General features: G+C 43.7%; 1 long non-coding RNA gene across 1 annotated transcript in view; it reads left to right on the forward strand.

Annotated features, from left to right (window-relative positions):
- LOC140708947 (uncharacterized) overlaps window positions 1–19,862 on the forward strand; it is a 44,331-nt gene extending 24,469 nt beyond the window's left edge. Inside the window, exons 2-3 of the long non-coding RNA XR_012089259.1 lie at window positions 16,982–17,056; window positions 17,151–19,862. This is a non-coding gene — a long non-coding RNA (uncharacterized lncRNA). The remainder of the gene's footprint in view (window positions 1–16,981; window positions 17,057–17,150) is intronic.
- The last annotated feature ends 1,344 nt before the right edge of the window (window positions 19,863–21,206 follow it).

The following is a 21,206-nucleotide window of genomic DNA, read 5'->3' on the forward strand; positions in this document are numbered from 1 at the left end:
GGAGGAGATCACACTCAGAGGAGCACACACTCAGACGAGAGTACACTCAGAGGAGCGCACTCTCAGACAAGTGCACACTCAGATAAGCGCACACTCAGAGGAGCTCACACAGACGAGTGCACACTCAGAAGAGCTCACACTCAGGGGAGTGCACACTGAGGGGAGCGCGCACTCAGGGGAGCACACACTCTGATGGGCACGCACTCAGGGGAGCATGTACTCAGGGGAGCACACACTCAGAGGAGATCACACTCACAATGCACACTCAGATGAGCGCACACTCGGATGAGTGCACACTCAGAGGAGCTCACACAGATGAGTGTACACCCAGAGGAGCACACACTCAGGGGAGCACACGCTCAAGGGAGCATGCACTCAGACGAGCACACACTCAGACCAGGGTGTACTCAGGGGAGCACGCACTCAGATGAGCACACACTCAGAGGGGATCACACAGGAGTGCACACTCAGAGAAGCTCACACTCAGAGGAGACCACACTCATAGGAGCTCACACTCAGATGAGCACACGCTCAGAGGCACGCACTCAGGGGAGCGAACACGGGAGCGTGCGCTCAGAGGAGCATGCACTCAGGGGAGGGCACACTCAGACGAGCGTGCGCTAAGGGGAGCGCGCATTCAGACGAGCGTACACTCAGGGGAGCGTGCATTCAGGGGAGTGCGCTCTCAGGGGAGCGCACACTCAGGGTAGTGCACAGAGGAGCTCACAAAGACGAGTGCACACCCAGAGGAACTCAAACTCAGAGGAGCGCACACTCAAAGGAGCTCACACTCAGATGAGTGCATATCCAGGGGAGCGCACACTCAGAGGAGATTACACTCAGAGGAGCATACACTCAGACAAGCACACACTCAGAGGAGCTCACACAGATGAGGACACACTCAGAAGAGCTCACACTCAGGGGAGTGCACACCGAGGGGAGCGCGCACTCAGGGGAGCGCACACTCTGATGAGCGCGCACTCAGGGGAGCATGCACTCAGGGGAGCATGCACTCAGGGGAGCACACACTCAGAGGAGCTCACACTCAGATGAGCACACACTCAGACGAGTGCCCACTCAGAGGAGCTCACACAGATGAGTGCACACTCAGAGGAGCTCACACTCAGGGAAGTGCACACTCAGGGGAGCACAGAGAGGAGCTCACAGAGACGAGTGAACACCCAGAGGAACTCACATTCAGAGGAGCGCACCCTCATAGGAGCTCACACTCAGACAAGCGCACATTCAGGGCAGCACACACTCAGGGGAGTGCACACTCAAGGGAGCACAACTCAGACGAGCAGGCACTCAGTGGAGCATGCACTCAGATGAACGCACACTCAGAAGAGATGACACTCACAGCGTACACTCAGATTAGCACACACTCAGAAGAGCACACTCTCAGACGAGCGCACACTCAGACAAGCGCTTAGAGGAGCTCACCCAGATGAATGCACACTCAGAGGAGCTCACACTCAGAGGAGTGCACACTCAGAGGAGCTCACACTCTGATGAACACACACTCAGAGGAGCTCACACTCAGAGGAGTGCACACTCATAGGACCTCACACTCAGACGAGCACACATCCAGGGGAGTGCACACTCAGAGGAGATCATACTCAGAGGAGCACACACTCAGATGATCGTACACTCACAGGAGCACACTCTGAGATGAGTGCACACTCAGGGGAGCATGCACTCAGGGGAGCGCACACTCAGGGGAGTGCACACTGAGATGAACGCACACTCAGGGGAGCGTACACTCAGGGGAGCATGCACTCAGGGGAGCGCACACTCAGAGGAGATCACAGTCACAGTGCACACTCAGATGAGAACACACTCAGACGAGTGCACACTAAGAGGAACTCACACAGACGAGTGCACACCCAGAGGAGCTCACACTCAGGAGAGCACACACTCAGGGGAACATGCACTCAGACGAGTGTGTACTCAGTGGAGCACGCACTCAGATGAGCACACACTCAGAGGGGATCACACTCACAGGAGTGCACACTCAGAAGAGCACACACTCAGAGGAGCACACACTCATAGGAGCTCACACTCAGAGACGTGCACTCAGGTGAGTGCACACACAGGCGAGCGTGCATTCAGATGAGCGCGCACTCAGGGGAGCACACACTCAGACATGGGCAGACTCAGGGGAGCTCACATTCAGGGGAATGCACACTCAGGGGAGCGCACACTCATGGGAGTGCACAGAGGAGCTCACACAGACGAGTGCACACCCAGAGGAACTCACATTCAGAGGAGTGCACCCTCACAGGAGTGCACACTCAGACGAGTGAACATTCAGGGAAGCGCAAACTCAGAGGAGCATGCACTCAGCAGAGCACGTAGTCAGATGAGCATACACTCAGAGGAGATGACCCTCACAGCACACACTCAGATGAGCACACACTCAGAATACACTCTCAGATGAGCGCACACTCAGATGAGCACACAGAGGAGCTCACCCAGACGAGTGCACACTCAGAGGAGCTCACACTCAGAGAAGTGCACACTCATAGGAGCTCACATTCAGACGAACACACACTCAGAGGAGCTCACACTCAGAGGAGCGCAAACTCATAGGAGCTCACACTCAGACGAGCGCACACCCAGGGAAGCGCACACTCAGAGGAGATCATACTCAGAGGAGCACACACTCAGACGAGTGTACACTCAGAGGAGCACACTCTCAGACGAGTGCACACTCAGATAAGTGCACACTCAGAGGAGCACACTCTCAGACGAGTGCACACTCAGATAAGCACACACTCAGAGGAGCTCACACAGACGAGTGCACACTCAGAGGAGCTCACACTCAGGGGAGCGCACACTCAGGGGAGCGCACATTCAGGGGAGCGCACAGATGAGCTCACACAGACGAGTTCACATCCAGAGGAACTCTCACTCACAGCAGCGCACACTGAGGGGCATGCACTCTCAGGGGAGTGTGCCCTCCGGGGAGCACGCACTCAGGGGTGCGCACACTCCGATGAGCGCGCACTCAGGAGTGCGTGCCCTCAGGGGCCACGCACTCAGGGGAGCACACGCTCAGAAGAGCTCACACTCAGTCAAGCGCACACTCAGAGGGGCTCACACTCAGATCAGCATGCACTCAGGGGAGCACGCACTCAGAGGAGCACACACGCAGAGGAGCACACACTCAGGGGAGTGCACACTCAGGGGAGTGCACACTCCAACGAGCCTGCACTCAGGGGAGAATGCACTCAGATGAGCGCGCAGTCAGCGGAGATCACACTTAGAGGAGCACACAGTCAGATGAGCGCACACTCAGAGGAGCACACTCTCAGACGAGTGCACACTCAGACAAGTGCACATGCAGAGGAGCTCACGCAGACAAGTGCACACTCAGAGGAGCTCACACTCAGGGGAGTGCACACTCAGGGGAGCGCGCACTCAGGGGAGTGCACACTCAGACGAGGGCACCTTCAGAGGAGCACACACAGACAAGTGCACTCCCAGAGAAGCTCACACTCAGAGGGGCGCACACTCAGGGGAGCATGTACTCAGAGGAACATGCACTCTGGGGAGCGCACTCTCAGAGGAGCGCACACTCAGGGGAGCACGTACTCAGACGAGTGTGCACTCAAGGGAGCATGCACTCAGATGAGCGCATACTCAGAGGGGATCACACTCACAGGGGCACACACTCAGATGAGCGCACACTCAGAGGAGCACACACTCAGAGGAGCTCACAGAGGAGCACACACTCATAGGAGCATACACTCAGATGAGCACACACTCAGAGGCATGCACTGAGGGGTGCACACACTAAGGGGAGCGCGCACTCAGACGAGCACGCACTAAAGGGAGCACTCACTCAGATGAGCATGCGCTCAGGGGCACGCACAGTCAGACGAGCACGCACTCAGGGGAGCGCACACTCAAAGGAGATCACACTCATAGGAGCGCACACTCAGACAAGCACACACTCAGAGGAGAACACACTCAGAGGAGCTCACATTCAGAGGAGCGTGCACTGAGGGGAGTGCACACTCAGGGGAGCACACACTCAGGGGAGCACACACTCAGATAAGCGCACACTCAGGGGAGCATGCATCCAGGGGAGCGCACATTCAGGGGAGCGCGCACTCAGGGGAGCGCTCACTCGGGGGACCACACAGAGGAGCTCACACAGATGAGTGCACACGCAGAGGAGTTCACACTCAGAGGAGCGCACATTCAGGGGAGTGCAAACTCAGATGAGTGCGCACTCAGGGGAGCACGTACTCAGGGGAGCGCACATTCAGAGGAGCTCACACTCAGACGAGTGCACACTCAGAGGAGCGCACACTCAGCTGAGATCACACTCAGAGGAGCACACACTCAGACGAGTGCACACTCAGAGGAGCTCACACTCAGAGGAGCACACACTCAAGGGAGAGTGCAATCAGGGGATTGCACACTCAGGGGAGCACATACTCAGAGGAGCATGCACTCAGGGGAGCACACACTCAGAGGAGCACACACTCAGAGGAGTGCACACTTAGGGGAGTGCACACTCAGGGGAGTGCACACTCAGGGGAGCACACACTCAGACAAGCACACACTCAGGGGAGCATGCCCTCAAACGAGTGTGCACGTCGGGGAGCAAGTACTCAGATGAGCCCACACTCAGAGGAGATCACATTCACAGGAGCACACACTCAGTTGCGTGTACACTGAGAGGAGCACACTTTCAGATGAGCGCACACTCAGACGAGCGCACACACAGAGGAGCTCACACTCAGAGGAGCACGCACTCAGGGGAGCGCACACTCAGGGGAGCGTGTACTCAGGGGAGCACACACTCAGATGAGCGCACACTCAGAGGAGATCACACTCAATGCACACTCAGATAAGCACACACTCGGACGAGCGCACACTCAGAGGAGCTCACACAGATGAGTGTACACCCAGAGGAGCACACACTCAGGGGAGCACGTACTCAGACGAACGCGCACTCAGACCAGGGTGCACTCAGGGGAGCACGCACTCAGATGAGTGCACACTCAGAGGGGATCACACAGGAGCACACACTCAGAGGAGCTCACACTCAGAGGAGACCACACTCATAGGAGCTCACACTCAGACGAGCACACGCTCAGAGGTGCGCACTCAGGGGAGCGCACATGGGAGTGCGCACTCAGAGGAGCATGCACTCAGGGGAGAGCACACTCAGACGAGCGTGCACTCAGGGGAATGTGCACTCAGATGAGCGTGCACTCAGGGGAGCGTGCATTCAGGGGAACGTGCTCTCAGGGGAGTGCACACTCAGGGTAGCGCACAGAAGAGCTCACACAGAGGAGGGCACACCCAGAGGAACTCACACAGAGGAGCACACACTCATAGGAGCTCACACTTGGATGAGTGCACATTCAGGGGAGCGCACACTCAGGGGAGTGAACACTTAACGGGAGCACACACTCAGACGAGCATGCACTCAGTGGAGCACGCACTCATATGAGCTCACACTCAGAGGAGATGACACTCACAGCGCACGCTCAGATGAACACACATGCAGAAAAGCACACTCTCAGGCAAGCGCACACTCAGACGAGCACACAGAGGAGCTCACCCAGATGAGTGCACACTCAGAGGAGCTCACACTCAGGAGCACACACTCAGAGGAGCTCACACTCAGAGGAGCGCACACTCAGACGAGCGTACACTCAGAAGAGTGCACTCTCAGACGAGTGCACACTCAGACAAGTGCACACTCAGAGGAGCTCACACAGGCGAGTGCACACTCAGAGGAGCTTACACAGACGAGTGCACACTCAGAGGAGCGCACACTCAGGGGAGCACGCACTCTGGGGAGCACACATTCAGGGGAGCACGCACTCAGGGAAGTGCACACTCAGACGAGTGTGCACTCAGGGGAGCACACACTCAGATGATCACAGAGTCAGCAGAGATCACACTCAGAGGAGCACACACTCAGACGAGCGCACAGTCAGGAGCACACTCTCAGACGAGCGCACACTCAGGGAGGGCGCACTCAGGGGAGCGTGTACTCAGGGGAGCACGTACTCAGGGAAGCGTGTACTCAGGGGAGTATGCACTCAGGGGAGCGTGTACTCAGAGGAGCACGCACTCAGGGAAGTGCGCACTCAGGGGAGCGTGCACTCAGACGAGCGTGCACTCAGGGGAGCAAGCACTCAGATGAGTGCACACTCAGGCGGGATCACACAGGAGCGCACACTCAGACAAGCGCACACTCAGAGGAGCACGCACTCTGAGGAGCTCACACTCAGAGGAGTGCACACTCATAGGAGCTCACACTCAGACGAGCATACACTCAGAGGCGCACATTCAGGGGAGCTCACACTCAGACGAGCACGCACTCTGGGGAGCACGCACTCAGGGGAGCGTGCACTCAGACGAACATGCACTCATGGGTGCGCGCACTCAGGGCAGCGCGCACTCAGGGGAGTGCACACTCAGGGGAGCACACACTTAGATGAGCATGCACTCAAAGGAGCACACACTCAGAGGAGCGCACACTCAGGGGAGCACACACTCAGGGGAGCACACACTTAGACGAGCATGCACTCAGAGGAGCATGCACTCAGAGGAGCGCATGCTAAGAGGAGCGCACACTCAGGGGAGTGCACACTCAGATGAGCGCATACTCAGATGAGATCACACTCACAGGCACGCACAGTCAGATGAGCGCACACTCAGAGGAGCTCACACAGACGAGTGCACACTCAGAGGAGCTCACACTCAGGGGAGCACACACTCAGGGGAGCTCGCACTCAGTGGAACGCGCACTCAGGGGAGCGCGCACTCAGACGAGTGTGCACTCAGGGGAGCACGCATTTTGGGGAGAATGCACTCATGAGAATGCACACTCAGGGGAGTGCACACACAGGAAAGCACACACTTAGACGAGCGTGCACTCAGGGGAGCATACACTCAGAGGAGCACACACTCAGAGGAGCGCACACTCAGGGGAGCACACACTCAGGGGAGCACACACTTAGACGAGCATGCACTCAGAGGAGCATGCACTCAGAGGAGCGCATGCTAAGAGGAGCGCACACTCAGGGGAGTGCACACTCAGATGAGCGCATACTCAGATGAGATCACACTCACAGGCACGCACAGTCAGATGAGCGCACACTCAGAGGAGCTCACACAGACGAGTGCACACTCAGAGGAGCTCACACTCAGGGGAGCACACACTCAGGGGAGCTCGCACTCAGTGGAACGCGCACTCAGGGGAGCGCGCACTCAGACGAGTGTGCACTCAGGGGAGCACGCATTTTGGGGAGAATGCACTCATGAGAATGCACACTCAGGGGAGTGCACACACAGGAAAGCACACACTTAGACGAGCGTGCACTCAGGGGAGCATACACTCAGAGGAGCACACACTCAGAGGAGCGCACACTCAGGGGAGCACACACTCAGGGGAGTGCACACTCAGGGGAGCGCACACTCAGACGAACATGCACTCAGGGCAGCACGCACTCAGAGGAGGGCACACTCAGAGGAGATCACACTCAGAGGAAAGCACACTCAGATGAGCGCACACTCAGAGGAGCACAGTCTCAGATGAGCGCACACTCTGACAAGCGCACACTCAGAGGAGCTCACACAAACGAGTGCACACTCAGAGGAGCTCACACTCAGAGGAGTGCACACTCAGAGGAGCTCACAGTCAGATGAACACATACTCAGAGGAGCTCACAATCAGAGGAGTGCACACTCATACGAGTTCACACTCAGATGCGCACACCCAGGAGAGCGCTCTCTCAGAGGAAGTCACACTCAGAGGAACACACACTCAGACTAGCGCACACTCAGAGGAGTGTTTGTTTTGTTCTTGTTTGTTTTAAGCAAACTCTGGGTTGATTTAAAAAGAAAGTAGGCTATCTCAACCTCATACCACCCCACCACCTGAGTTGTATACTGATAATTCTCTTGTTAAGAAACCCAACGATTGCATTGGGATATAATTTTATTATTTCTGGGCATCTGGGCATCATTTAATAGATGCTTTGAAATTTTTTAAACTGCCCGATAATAGAGTCATGATAGAGAAGTGTCCCTTGGATGTGTGTAGTAGTGTTGTAGCCCCTGGAATTTTGGAGTTAGCCATCATCTGTACCAACCACACATTCTCCCACCCCATTTTCAGCTAAGGAAACAGGTTTGGAAAATATTTGTTCAAAGACTCACAGCTGTGAGGAAGAGGGTCAGCATTAGGATTAAAATCAAGAGCCAAGTGGCTGAGTCTTCAATGACCATGTTCAGATTGAGGGGGTAAAGCAACATCAGGCCCCAGTGGGTTGTCAGGATCTGCAAATGTTCACAAGGGATTATCTTCAGTGTAATCCCCATGGCAACGTAGCAAAGTGCCTGCCGTAGCTGGATGAGAATGATGATTATGCTAGAGAAAGAAAGAAACTCCTAGGGACAGCTTGATTGAGGAGGGATTGTTATGCATGTTGCTTCACAGTGTTGTTTCTCCTTAGGCAACCGTGGCAGCGATGCTTGAGAGGGGCCTACGGAGCTTGTTTACATAATCAACCAGAAAGCACTTGTCGTGCTTGTTGGTCTGTGCCCAGGGGCTGATAAGCAAGCCAGAAATCACTCTGGTTTGTGTTTCTGTAGTTCTTGAAGATGTTTAAAGATGGACACTCCTCCAGATGATTTCTGCCATTCGCTATGGGGATCACCAAACCCGAGCAAGCTGCAGAGCTTTAGGGTAAGGAACAGATGTGATGGTAGTTTTTCCAGAGAAAATGCTTGCCAACCTTGGCTGAAGAAACTAGGCTTAACAAACATGTGGACAAACTCAAGGCAGGCCTCTCCATGAATTACTTTCCCTGGGTTTTAAAAATTGGTTTACAAATGTTAAATGTTTTTTGTTAAATGACATGTCTCTATAAATCAGAGCCTGCAAGTGCCTTTAAGACAGGCAACTAAGTAGCACCCTGATCTAATTGGTTAATACCACTGCTGTAGACATGAAGGTGTGTTGCTGGATTCTGCTTCAAGGATGGGCTTGCTGGCTAGCTGTGGGAGGTGCAGGCACCAGGCAGCCAATAGTCTTCATAGCCTTCTGTGTCTGCTTCAGCTGCAGAGAGACACCTGCTCTTTCGCCCTCAGCCCTAGCAGCCCACCTCAATTGACTGAGACGGAAAGAGGAATAGTTGCCCAGCCACTTTTGCCTGAAGGGGCCATCTCTGTTGTATCCTACACTTCTGAGCTCCCAGTCGGGTTGCCTCAGGCTTCCTGGGCCTGCATGGCAATCTTTCTTTTTCCTTTGCCGAATCCATCTTTGTTTCCTACCCTTCACAGTTGTTGATCCAAAATCCATCTTAGTATCTGCTTTTAGGAAACTCTGCAACAATCAATCTATCTTTTCTGCTTGGAAAACAGTAGAAAAGGAACTATTGGCCCCATGAAGTAAATGCCTAAAAGCCTTTTCAGATAACTTACCTTTTCAATAATTTCTATAGAAGAGAGGAAAAGATTACATTTATAAGTTCTTTTACAGTCTCAGGAAAGAAAAATTATCTAGTATTAATACTGTAAAAGTAGTTAGTTATATAGTAAGTTGACTCTTAACATAGTCCATTTAACCGCTTTTTACAGAGGGAAGAAAAGGTTCCTGATTTCTTGATTTATGAGGCTCCAAAAACTCATGTTCTGAACGTTTTCACACCGAGTTCCTGATTAATTAATAATCACCCAGAATGTTTTCCCACATATGTAATTATGCTTTGCAGTTCCATCAACGTTCCTAGCTAGTCTCAAAATACCAAAACATTGCCTTGCCCTTGTTGTGGGCATGGTCAAGGTTTCCTCTCTTGGGATTTCTTGCATGGGGTATGAGGGGTAGTGTTGTGGGGGAGCAGGAGAGGGATGGATAGAGTGGAGAGGAGAGTGTAGGGCACTCATCCCTAGGGCACTAGCCTCTACCCTGTTGCCCCAGAAATGTTTCCAGATGTGTATCTGGACTTCACCCTTTAACTACCTAGTTGGGTAGGTTGTAGGTAGTATGGAATCTAATGAATTGGATCAGGGAAAAAAAAAATCTGAAGGAATAAGTGATCTCGCCTTGAAGGTGCTGCAGAGGTAACGAGTAGAGTTAATGAGTGACTGATCCATCATGGTGGTAAATTTAATTTGAATACTGAGGTTGAACACATGCTAGATGTAACCTAGAAAGTAATATTCATATGCAACACATTGGGTTACATAAAATCTGGAAAATTAATAATTTAAAAGATACAGACACACAAAGCAACGATTCAGCTCAAGTCAGATTTAGAACTGTTTTTTAATATGAGCCCGAGGGATGATATCCTGGATCTCACAGGGACTGGATTTTGCGTGAGTGTTAGAACTAAGATAACATCTTGTTCTCGTCTATATTTCAAGAAGCATTCTTATTAGGGCCATCTCCTAGAAGAAAGAAAGTTACATTTAAAAAGATTGAAGCATGAGTCAGTTTTCAGTATTGGAGAATGATGAAAAATCAAATATATGAATTCTGGAAAATTTTGTGAAAGTAGACACCTTAAAAAAATAAGAAAACATTATGAAAAAGCGTTTGTCTTCATTTTTAGGTTTAACGACTCCTATTAATAATACACAGATATACTTTTGGCCCGGCGTGTTGGCTCACGCCTGTAATCCCAGCACTTTGGGAGGCCAAGGTGAACGGTTCATGAGGTCAGGAGATTGAGACCATCCCGGCTAACACAGTGAAACTCCGTCTCTACTAAAAATACAAAAAATTAGCCAGGAGTGGTGGCGGGTGCCTGTAGTCCCAGCTACTCTGGAGACTGAGGCGGGAGAATGGCGTGAACCCGGGAGGCGGAGCTTGCAGTGAGCCGAGATCGCGCCACTGCACTCCAGTCTGGGTGACGAAGTGAGACTCCGTCACAAACAAACAAACAAACAAACAAAAATATATATAAATACTTTTATCATATAAATATTGTTTAGGTTTTACTCAGTAAATTGTGAGAGCTATTTTGCTTGCTCCTAATATAGTTCTTAGATTTCATCTCATAGTAGAAAAAATTACAAACTTCTTACAAAATGAAATTATGCTTTCCCTTGGTGATGATTCAAAACAGTCGATAATATTTTCTCACAATGCCACTGATGGGGTATTCTCAGAACTCTCCATTTTTAATTCAGATACGCTTCCAGTCAATTTGTTGAACCTCACAGTGGGAGGTTTAAGCTAAGTGACGTCCCTTTAGGTATACTCAAATTGGCCATGCAAATATTTCCTTTGTTGGACACTGGGTTCTCACAGCATCTCCTAAACAAAATATATTGGCTTTAAAATTAGTGGCGTCCATCATGCATTGGCTGGGCTGTTTTTTAAGTCGGTAGTAAAAAAGTCCAAAAACATTTGCTTCCAGCTGGCCCGTCTTGAACTAACACTTGTTTTTTTTTTTTTTTTTTTTTTTTTTTTTTTTTTTTTTTTTTTTTTTTTTTTTTTTTTTTTCCTTTTTTCATTTCACTATCTGACCTTTTAAAGGGTTTTCTTCTTTATGCTGCTATTAGCTTTCATCTCTGCTGGTCATTCTTTCATCCTGTTTCTCTGGGTTTCATTTACCTGTTTGCATGATTGTTCCTTTTTAGTTCCTTTTTTATTTGTTTTTGTTTTTTAATATCTACCAGAAAAAGAAAGACTTCTTATAGTCATGGTCACTTAAAAGTGTTTGTGGTTTTTTAAGAGGTCTTAAGTGGACTTAATCCGTATTTAACTCCTAGCATTTTATATAAGATAAATGTTATTGTTCAGACTTATCCTTTCTAAAAGATAGTAGGGCAGGGAGAAAAAGGATACAATTTTTTAGCAACTACCAAATCTCAGGGAAAGTGTTCTTACCACCTCACCTGGGGATAAGCGAGGCAGTTTGGAGAAGATTTTCTTCTGATTGTTTTTCATTTATTTATGCTTTGAGTATCAATGCTTAGTTTTAAATTCCCATTGAGAATGTTCTCATTTTGTCATAAAACTTGAATTTAGTCTCTTAATTTTTCTCTTGATGTATCACACTAATGTCCAGAGGTGTCATTAAGAAATGGTAAAGAGACCCCAGTGCTATCTGTATTTATGATCTCCTTCAGAATGTGTTTATCAGATATTTGTGACTCTCTTTGCAGAAGTAAAATACTGACAATAAAAAAGAGATTACGTGAGGGCTCAAAGGTGCATCATTATCTTGGGTTTTACTTGTCAACAATTTGAAATGTAAGAAAAAAACTGAATATATGAATGTAATCCTTTGGAAAGGTGACTCTTACTGGTGGACTTGGTCCTCTGGAGTTGAATGAATGCTTCTGAGACATAAGCACTTTTTCTTTATAAGCACTTTTTCTTTGCCTCCCTATAGGTTGGTAGGACAACACTTTCCATCAACTTTAATTTTACTACTCCTGATAGTCTGACCTTTATCTTCTAATCCAATTACATATTCAAATCTTTTCCTTCTGTTCATTCTATCTACCTTTAGATGAGTCAACTGAGAGATGAACATTTAAAATGCATAAATACGTATTTTGCCATACTTTTTTTTATTTATGCTTTATATATCATGAAATTTACTAGTAAGACATCAAACATTTCTTGAAGGCTGATATGGTCCGGCTTTGTGTCCCCACTCCAAATCTCATCTTGAATTGAAATCCCCATGTGTCAAGAGAGGGACCAGGTGGGAGGTGATTGGATCATGGGGGCAGTTTCCCCTATGCTGTTCTCATGATAGTGAGTGAGTTCTCATGAGATCTGATGGTTTTATAAGTGGTGGTTTCCCCTGCTCTTTTCTCTCTTCTGTCACCTTGTGAAGAAGTTGCTTGCTTCCCCTTTGCCTTCTGCCATGACTGTAAGTTTCCTGAGGCCTCCCCAGACATGCAGAGCTGTCAGTCAGTTTATAAATTACACAGTCTCAGGTATTCTTTATAGCAGTGTGAAAATGGACTAATACAAAGGCCTATGTATATTTTTGACTTTTTATTTGGAAACAGTTTCAAACTTATAGAAGTTACTCGAATAGGAATAGTAGAAAGAACATCAGTTAACCCTTTACCCAGCTTCTATTGTCAACATTTTAGTCAATTTGCCTAATCATTTGTGCACTCTCCTTTCTTTCTTTCTCCACATATGCATATATATGTGCATAATGTATATCTGCACACACATATATACATACATGTATAATATTGTGTATATACCATAAAATATTTTGTTTTTACTAAAGAATTTGAGAATAAGTTTTACATAGCATGGTCTTTTATCCCTAAATATTATTCTTTATATATAGGTATATTCTCATAAATAACCACATGGAAGTCCTCAATTTCGGTAAATATAACATTAATACTTTAATTTGTATTTCAATTGTCTCATTGACCCAATGTTTGTTATGGCTTCCTTTTCCTCCAGTACTAGATCCAGTCTCGGGACAGATACTGCACTTAGTTGTCATGTTTCTTTAATCTCTGAAACATTGCCACAGCCTTTTTAAATGTTTTTTTTTCCTTTTGTGACAGTGACAGATTTGAAGACAGAGTCCCCCTACTTTCTATATACAGGAGTTTCTGTATTCTGAATTTGTCTGATGTTTCCTCATCATTAGATTCAGGTTCTACATTCCTGACCAGGATATTGCATACGTGACACTGTGTGCTTCTCAGGCAGCCATATCTGGAGGCACACAATGTCCGTCTGCCCCTCCCTGGTGACGCTAGTTTTCCTCACACAGTAGGAGTGTTGTCCTATTTCTCCAACAGTAAATAGTTACCATTTTCTCCCTTGCAAATAATGAGTTTGAGGACAGACACTTTAAGACCATGCAAATATCTTGCTCCTCATTACAATTTCCCCTCAGATTTAGCATCTATTGGGATTCTTGCCTGAACCAGTCTTTGCTGTGATGGTAACAAAATGATGAGGATCACTTCAGCACTCCCTCCATGTTTACCAGTCAGCATGTGACTTTCTAGTTTAACCAAGGACCCTGTCTTTTCCTCATGTATGGATGAATGTGTCTTAGTCTGTCCCAGCTGCTGTAACGAAATATCTTAGACTGGGTAGTCTATATATAGTAGAAATTTATTACTCACAGTTCTGGAGGCTGGGAAGTTAAAGGTCAAGGCACCAGCAGATTTGGTGTCTTGTAAGGGCTCTTTCCTTATACATGGTGCTTTCTCTCTATCCTCACATGGTGGAAAGAGTGAATGAACTCCCTCAGGCCCCTTTTATAAGGATATTAATTCCTAATCGCTTCCCAAAGATCCCACCTCTTAATACCATTACTCTAGAGGTTAGGTTTCAACACATAAATTTTGGGGCAATACATATATTCACACCCTAGCAGTGTGTATTATCTGTATGAACTCATGGATTTCTGTTTTCTACCCCACTTTCCCCCAAGTGGTGTATAATTATTATCCTTATTTAGCTTGGTGGTGGATTATCCCAGATTTGGCCAGTTGGATCCTTTCAAGCTGACTAAGTGTGCCTGTGCCATATGTCCATTATTCTTTGGAGTACATCCTTACCTCTGGTATAACAAAATGTTCCAGGTTTATCACGCTTCCCCAGCCCTGCTTTCAGTCACTTCTCCAGGAAACCCTTGTTCCTTTTGGTGGGGAATAGTGTTAGAGATAAAAATCCATGCACTAGCTGTGCTGTTTGCTCCTGGAATATCTCTGCTTCTATACCTTTTTAAGTGAACGGAGCCAGGAGATATATGCATGCATATACTTATACTTACATACATGTAAATGCACATACATACACGATATGCACATATACATGTTTATACACATACATGTGCATATTTTAGATATCATAAGTGAGCACCAATACTTCCAATTTCAATTCATCTTTTTTACCTTCCCCCATTCCATATTTGCATGTACCTTCTTTCACAATGAGAGTCTTGGCTTCTAAAATCAATAGATTTACTCATTTGCTCAATCTCATAATACATCTAAAGTAGTTTCAGAATGACTTCACCCATATCTACAAAAATGCAAAGCTACTCAAAAGAGTTCAGGATCTCTAGTTTCCAGTTTTCCCATTTCCCTACCCTGTCCAAGACTGAGGGCTGTAGGATGTGCAGTCAAAACTGTTATAAGTTACTCAAATTAGTTATTTTTTGCCCTCCATTGTAATTATAGTATTCATTTGAAATACAGTTAGGTTCATTGTTTCAGTTTCTCCCTTTCCTATCCTTGCTGACTTAATTGTTTTGAATATGTCAAGCATTAACATGCTTTCAAAAGTCAAAACTTACAGAAAAGTATACTCAGAAAAGTATTCCTCCCTTCTACAGCCATGGCACTCTCATTACCTTCACCATTTGTAGGCAACCAACATAATAATAATTTTTTCTGGCTTTTCATTCTGGTGAATTTTTGGTAAATATAAAATATATGTATGTTTTCTTATTTTTCCTTCTTTCCTAAACAAAGATAGTGGTATTATATACAGTTTCTGGTGCTTTGATTTTCACTTTATAAGATCTTTTGACCATCATTCCACATCAGTCCATAGACAGCTTTCTCATTCTATGTTTACCATGACATAGTATCTATTGTGTGTTTGTACCAGAGTTTTTTCAACAATGTCCTATGATTAGACATATAGGCAGTTTTAATATTTGCAATTACAAACTACTGCCACAATGAATGAACTTCTGCATATGTATTTTTGTAGTTGTAAGACTATCTTTAGAATAAATTCCTAGAAGTGGGATGGTTGGGTTTAAGGACAAATGCATATGTAATTTTGGTTGCTGTTGTCCAATCTTCTATGGAGTTTGAATCATTTTGGATCCCCAACAGCAATGTATGAAAGTGCCTGTTTCCTCACAGCCTCAGCAATGAACTGTATTGTTACGCTTTCAGATTTTTCCCAATGGGACAGGTGAGAACTGGTATCTCATTGTAGTTTTAGTTTGTGTCTACTATTGTTAGTGAAGTGAAACATCTTTTCAAATGCTTGAGAACCATTTAAAACATCTTTTTGTGAGTTGTCTACTTATATTTTTTGCCCATATGTCTATAGGATATTTTTCTCCTTTAATTTGTAAAAGTTTGCTTTTATATTAGGAATATTAATGCCTTATCTATGAGATATTCAATATCACTTATATATTATATATATTATATCACATATTATATATAATATATTATATATAATATTTATTAACATTATATATTATATTATATATAATACATGATATATAATATATAATATATTTTATATATTAAATATATTATATAAATATTATATATTATATATAATTATATATTATAGACTATGTATCATATGTGTTATATATATAAAATTTATATATAATACATTTAATATATAATATATTATGTATATATAATATATAATATATATAGCATATTAATAATATATTATATATAATATGTATAATTATGTAATATATAATATTAATAAATAATGTATAATATATTATATAATTATACATAATATATTAATGATAAAATAATATATATAACATATTATTTTATATATTATATATGGCATATATAATATATATAATATATGTATAGAGAGCACGCAAATATTTTATCCTAGCTTGTACTTTGTTATTTGATTTTGCTTATATTTTTTTCCTTGTAAAACTTTAATTTTCATTTAGTTAAGTTTATCACTCGACTCTTTAATTACATCTGAATTTTTAGTCACAGTTAGAAAGGATTTTCTTATAGAGGAATTCATCCATCTTTATCCTCTAGTACTTGTAAAGTTTTATTCTTTACACTTTGATTCATTTGGAATTTATTCTTGTATATGGTGTGAAGAATTGATCTAATTTTATCTTTTTCCAAATGGCTAATCAGTTGTCCAGCATGACTTATAAAAAGCCAATCTTTGCGTTAGTGATTTGCAATACCAACTTTATCATATACTGAATTCTCTCTCTTTTTTTTTTTTTTTTTTTTTGAGATGAAGTCTTGCTCTTCTTGCCCAGGCTGGAGTGCAATGGCATGATCTTGGCTCACTGCAACCTCTGCCTCCCGGGTTCAAGTAGTTATCATGCTTTACCCTCCCAAGTAGCTGGGATTACAGGTGCCCACCACCACACCTGGCTAATTTTTTTTTTTTGTATTTTTAGTAGAGATGGGGTTTCATCATGTTCGCCAGGCTGGTTTTGAACTCCTGACCTCAAGAGATCTGCCCACCTCAACATCCCAAAGTGCTAGGATTACAGGCATGAACCACCACGCCCGGCCTCATATATTGAATTTTGTATATAATTAAGCCTTATCCTTTTTAAGGCAATATATGTAACAATAAATAGCTGAATTAAGTAAGCCCTCTGAATTAAGTCAGCGGACCCTCATAAAGGATAAGTTTTAAAATTGAATATTATCTAAAGATTTTGATAGTCTCCTAATGGGAGTATCTGAATTAAGTGTCACAGCTAAAAATAGTAGAGCGGTCACATTCCCTAGGACCAGTTCTCAAACTTTGTTAAAATGCAGATTCCTGACTTCTATCATTAAACATTTTCATTTAGAAGTGGGGAGTGTGGCCTTCATATTTTAGCTGCTTAACTAGTAGCACAGTGAAGATTGCATAAGGGGTCATTGGATCACTTTTTGAAAAGCATGGTCTTAGAGAAAAGGGACATCCCACACTCTTTCACAGTGTAGCAACACGCGGGAAAGAGAACAGTCAAATTGTTTTGATATGACGAAAGGAAATGCAGGCTTTCTAGTATACACAAAACATATTCAAAAAGCTAGAAGTTTATCACTAAAGCTTCTGGAAGTAAATCTACGTTTAGCAACTCAATTTTTTAGATTTTATTCTCAATTATCCGGACATGAGATTTAGGTCTGTGATTCTCAGGTCTTTTTAATTATGCATATCACTCAAGGAGCTATGGACTTCAAATGACTTACGTTTGTGATAAAGCCTCATTTAACCCACAATAATAGGAAGGCTGCTCTGATTTTCTGAAGTTAGAAATGAGAGATTAAATAAGTACATTTGTTGTAGTTTAATATTACACATTTTATGATGAAAGCATGGTCTCCTACACTGCCTCCTACTATCTGGAAAATCAGTAATCCTAAAATGTTCTTTCAAAACCAGAGACCTAAATGGCTAGAAGCAATAATTGCTAGAGCTCTCTACCAAGCTTTGACTATAAATATTTGGCCATGTTGTGTGTTAGAAAGTATAAGACACACTTGCTTTCATTTCCTGAGCCTGACTCACTGAATTTTCTCGTCCAGATTGGTTTTCATCTGTTTATTCCTTTATAGCATAGATTAGGTCCACTGTGGTTCTAATCTCTGTTATGCATGCTTTTTTTATGAATAAAATGCCAGGCACACAGAACATACATATGCACATTTTATTACAAGATAGTAAAAGCTCAATGTGCTGGGACTGCATTCCCAATGTGACCTTATTTTCCCACTCTTTGCAGTTTTAAAATGTTATGTTAATCTCGCATTCTGGACGATCCCCGTCCAGAATGGGGATCTCTTTAGATTTCTTCCTTACAGTGAGTCCCGGCAGTGTATAGCAGCCATAGAATAGCTAAATTTGAAAAGACTTTTTGGCAAAGATTTGAATATCTGTCCTCTGACCTTTTCTGGTTCTTGTCTGTATTTCATAATACAAAACTAATGAGGATTTCACTTTGGTGAAATCTGCCTTGCTAAATGCTGCTTGCAAACAACACACTCATTTGTTAGCATTTGGGATTCTGATTAAATCATTGTGCTTTAGTGACTGTTAAAGAGTATAGTTTGAAAGAAAAAAAATGTTTTTAGACTCCTGTATAGTGTACCAAAATCTATGCAAATTGTTACAAGGCCTTTTAATGTACAGGTGAACCCCAGCACTTATTATCATCTGATGCACAGATAATGCACATGTCATATGTTGGTAATAAAATATCAAAGTTAGACTGACACTCTTAGAGTGTTTAACACTGTTTTATTGGCTTACTAGCCCTAATTGGATTCATTGCATCCATATTTTTCACGCCGCCGCTTAAAACATTTGCCACGTGTTTTATCCATGCTTTTGTCACAGCTTTGTCTGTAACTACATTGACTTGATTACTCATATTCTATGGCAATTCCTGGCATTTGGCTTATTTTTCCACTAGCCTCCTTACTTTCAAAAATCCCTCCATCTCATTTGTCGACAGCCTCTGATTATCTCAAAGGTACCTCAGATTATCCTGACACGTCCTTCCACTTCTGAGAATACTGACCCAGTATTTCAAGACTGAGATGTCTCTGACACAGAAGATGGAGCCAGTGATGATGTCCTCCCTTATTCAGGCTCTTTGAATAATGCTTTTTACTCACCCTATGGACTCTGCTAGAAAGACACTTTAATATTTTTGCAATTTATATTTTTCTATTATTGAAAAATAATAGAAACCACTGCCTTAGTCAGTTTAACAGTTTAACAAAGTTGTTTTCAAAAGAACAGAGAAAACGTAACTCCATTTAGGTTGCCTTTCATTTGCAAATACTAACTGAAACTTGAGTTAGGGATTGTATAACTTGGAAGCAGTATTAATAAAATGAAGTCATTGGCATATTAAAAATGTCCTAATGTTCACTTCAAGTGTATTTTTAAAAACCTCACAGGTAATGGTGTGAAAGAAACCAAGGAGATGTTTGCATTCATTATGTTCCACTGGAAAAAAATGGTCAATGTAATTGTATCGACTTTTCCCTTCTTGTTTTTGTGTACGGTATAGCCCATTCTTTGCTTTATGTACAAATACCCTGGTTTCTAAGTGCTACTTATTTTCTGCCGAAATAAAATATCCTTTCAATTTAGTGAGTAACTTTGTATGTATGTGCATTTGTTTGGAAGAGATAGTAAATAATAATAATTTAATTCATGTAGCTCAGCTTTTTCTTCTAAGTCCCTTTTCATTAATTCACATATGCTATAATTATTTTTTATTTCCCTTTACCAGAATAAATCTTTCCTCCTAGAATGATGCTTTTTTCTTGATGCTTTTTTCTTGAGTAGATACTGCCCCTCTTTAAAGTACCTTAGCTTAGAATTTAAAAAAAAAAAAAAAAAACAGTTAATTTTTATCAAAAACAAATCCCGGACATTATTGGATGGTGGAGTTGGCTTAATGACTTAACTATGTCAGGTCTGACATCTGTGTTAATTCTCTAAGCCTTTTCCTTGTGATTACAACATGGCTGCCATCAATCTAGCCATCATATCTACTTTTAAGTCAGGAAGAAATGGAAAGGACCTGCCTTTTGCTTATAATTTTAAAAATAAATATAAACTATTCTCAGGAAGTTCTGTAACCTGAAAATAGAAATGCTACTCATTTTCTACTTGAAATAATATTTTTATCTTTCAAATTAATTATCTGAAAGATTATAAAATATATCTTTATTACATGATTTCACATATATTCATTTAAGAAATATTGTTCATTAACTATGTTCCATACAATGTTTTAGAAGTTAAGACTACAAATACTAATAAAACAGGGATTTTGCATTTGAGTTGCTTCTGGATTCATCATGAAGAAATACAAGAAAACAGACAAGAATAGTACTGTGTGAATGATAAAGCATAGAGCTTTTCACTGCAAAAGCATCAGATACGGTGTGGAGTTGCTCTCTGTTAGCTGGAACAGATGAGACTTGACCTGGGATCTGGAGCATGAAGATAAGGTGATTGATAAAAGCAAGAGGAAGGTACGGAGGTTATCTAGGCACCAGGGCCTGCATGTACAAAGGCCTGGAAGTGACAGAGTGTATGGTTTATTCAAGAACAAGTGATTGCATATGACTGGATCACAGGCATGAAGGATGGAAATTTAGGAAAATACTTTACTCAGGACTTTGGTCTTCATCCTCTCCATGATAATTGTGCTATAACCTTATTTTACCTGACGCTAATTACTTAGAACTTAGTTTTGGTTCCACTCTTCTGGAACTTGTAAACCAATAAGGCAAATATTTTTCTTGTATTAACATTAGTATTTAGTAGAGACTGTATATTGGTGATCTGCTGGCCTACTTTGATCTACAGGCATGGATAGTGGGGTATTTTTTTTTTTTCTTTTTTTAACCTGTACAGAATAAAAAGTTGAATCAGGTTCCAACATTTAACAATCAAGAGATTTCACAGATGAAACGAGTTTTTCTGGAAA

The sequence above is a fragment of the Chlorocebus sabaeus genome, chromosome 17, assembly GCF_047675955.1.
Source record: "Chlorocebus sabaeus isolate Y175 chromosome 17, mChlSab1.0.hap1, whole genome shotgun sequence".
In the NCBI taxonomy this organism is placed as follows: Eukaryota; Metazoa; Chordata; class Mammalia; order Primates; family Cercopithecidae; genus Chlorocebus; species Chlorocebus sabaeus.